The sequence below is a fragment of the Haliaeetus albicilla genome, chromosome 16 (genome assembly GCF_947461875.1).
Source record: "Haliaeetus albicilla chromosome 16, bHalAlb1.1, whole genome shotgun sequence".
In the NCBI taxonomy this organism is placed as follows: domain Eukaryota; kingdom Metazoa; phylum Chordata; class Aves; order Accipitriformes; family Accipitridae; genus Haliaeetus; species Haliaeetus albicilla.
Genome location: NC_091498.1, coordinates 8,325,839 through 8,328,759, shown reverse-complemented (window position 1 = coordinate 8,328,759; position 2,921 = coordinate 8,325,839).

Here is a 2,921-nt window from a genome sequence, read left to right as displayed (position 1 = left end):
TTCTTTAATACAGGAAATTAACTGCTAACCACACCAACACTTAAAATGTCAGACCACAAAGTTAAGTAGTTAATCTGTACCAACTATTTCTACCTATGGCAGATCAGCAGCTTGCACAAGAATTGTGAAGATTCAGCCTTCTGCTGACACACAGTAATGAAAATGTAACTGCCCCAGCTGCTGAAACGATATTGCTGGATTGAGAAGAAATACTAATCTATAGCCTAAGTATTAGTAAATTCAGCAAAGCTTGGGAATACCTCTCAACCCTACACTGCAGGCACCACGGTTATCTTTAACCGGGTCCCAGTTTACTGTTTTTCACTACAGCTCTCCCCAGTGAGCCTAGGACAAGCTGCAGACACAGTGTGACAAAGGATGGTGCATTTAGACTGCCCAAGGCCACTCTATATGTCAGAGGCAGCAAGCTGGGCAATGAGAAGAGCAAAGTTGGGCTCTAAAGTGTAACTTTTGCAGAGAGAGGATTATGCCAGAACCAGATAAAACTTCACTCAGAAAAAAATAAAGCAACTGCTGTTTAAAATCCACTGTTAAGTGGATTCTGTTAACTGTTAAGTGTCACTCTTGTATGCAAAAGTGCAACACGCTGCAGCACAAGGCAAAAAAGCAGGTCACAAGCAAAGACAGCAGAGCAGCTTTAAGAGCTGCAGCCTGAGCCAGCCACTAACAAGACCTGCAGTGGATAGCCGCACTTTGCCATGGCAGAAATCCTTCAATAAACCACAAAACAATGTACAGTCTCAACTGCAGAAGCGTAGACTGGGAACGAACACACTACACTCTCCAAACTGGCAAAATCTGCATTTAATTTACAACATAGTAAAGGTTACAGGTAAAAAGCCCAACAGAAAGTGTGAAAAGGCCTATTACATATTACACAAGTGTACAAACTTCTGTACAAAGCCCCTAGATGTTATACTGTCCCCTCCTGTACTGGCCAGCTATGGCCCCTAAGCTCTAAAATAATGAGAGCTTGTTCAAACTCAGGGAGAAGAGCTTTAAAAACAATGAGCAGTAAAGCTTCCCTTTTCAAGAAAAATCTTGCAAAGAGCCACTTGCATAAAACCAAAACACCCCCCCCCCCCAAAAAAAACCCAACCAAAAACAGAAAAAAAGGAAGAAGAAAACCTGTTCAACTTCTACTTGCCCTAACTAGTCTTACCCTAAAGAGTTGCCTTCATAAAGCAGACTGGCTGGAAAAAGAAAATTCCATGTACCAGAAAGAAGCAAAACTAAAAATAAAGGGAGAAAGATTTTAAGAGTCAGCATGGAGTGTTTGGAAGCAGAACGTCTGAGGACTGAATCATATTCAATAGCAACTAAACACAGAGTGGCACAGCTATATAAAGGAGAAGGTACTGCATTCATCCATATAATAGTTTGAGCTAGATATGATGGTGCAGGGAGGGGAACAAACCAGTCTCTAAAGCCATTGCTCTTGTGAATGGGGTAGCTACTAGCTCATTTTTACCTCAGTAACATGATAGAAGCAATCACTCTGCAGATGCAGAGCTCACACTGATTTTGGAACATCTGTCCAAAACAGGTCTAGTGCATACAGCGCACCAGATGCACTATAACACAGCACTGCTCCAGCAATCATCAGATTTTCACACCACTAATAGCCTAGCTACAGTACTGTACACAATGAACAGCTGGGTATACCATCATTTTAGTGCATATTTTCTGGAGAAATCCCCCAAACAACAAAGGAATGTGACTACGTAGCTGAACTGCATTACAGAATGTAAAAAAATCCAGAGTAAACGTAAGAACAACAGAGCTCTGGCCTTACCTTGTACAAAGACATAGTGTCTGAATACATGTGAATCAGATTTTGAAATCTAAAACTGAAGATTTGAAGGGCTAGAGCAACAATCCAAATCAATCTTCTAATTTTATTCAATGGGAAAAAGTGACAAAGTAGTAAAAAAATGTAGTATTACGAAACCAACTTGTGCACTGCTTTATTCAAGGCGAGGCAGATTCTCAACTGAGAATTCATATTCTAGCTTGAAGTAGCACTCAGTTCTCACCCACTGTTACTAGCAGCCAAAATAGTGTGCAGATTGTGGTTTTAGCTGTTAAACATGCAAGTCCTCTGACACTGCTGATAGCTGCTGATTTTTATGTGTCTTGCTGCATCTCACACATACTCTAAGCTCACAAGTTCCATTTGCAAATAAAAATGAAACTAAGTTAAAAGGGTCACCAAGTTTAAAGGAAACTGTTCTCCTCTCTGTTAACTCCACCTTAACTTATCACAGGGGAAAAAAGTCAACACTACTTTGTTGTTTATTGTTTGTACAGTGTAGATAGTGCCTATCTACCAAACGCTCCTAGGCTTGCCATGCCTGTATGCTGCCATTAGCACCAACTCAAGCTCAGTTCCATCCAAATGTGCACCCCTTTATCTGTCCACACAGCAATCCATCCTACAATACTGGACCACACCTAAGGAAGCCCACCTATTTCTTGCCCATCTCAACTCCAAATTCTCATGAACTAATGGGATGCTGTAGTGTTTTAGGTAGAAATTAAAACAAGCGGTAGCCAAACTAAACAAAAACAAAACAAAACAAAAAAACCCCACATTGGTGAAGTTTTGAAAATGTAAAAAATAAAAGCTGACATGTATTTTGCAAGTTTTAGAACTCATACCAATGGGATTTCTGGAAGACTTGGCCCCACAAACATTTACTTCTGATACAGCTGACCTGCTATGAGCAAGTCGAGCAGGGACATTACTCATAGTAAGCACGACACCTAAGTACATGAATTTGCAGGGTCATGCCATAAATGATAATTAAATTGTATGACTCTGCCCCTTCAACTTACGGATCAAAATTCAGAGTAAAGACCTCTGGGGACAGTAATGGCTAAGAAAAGGCTGCCAGATA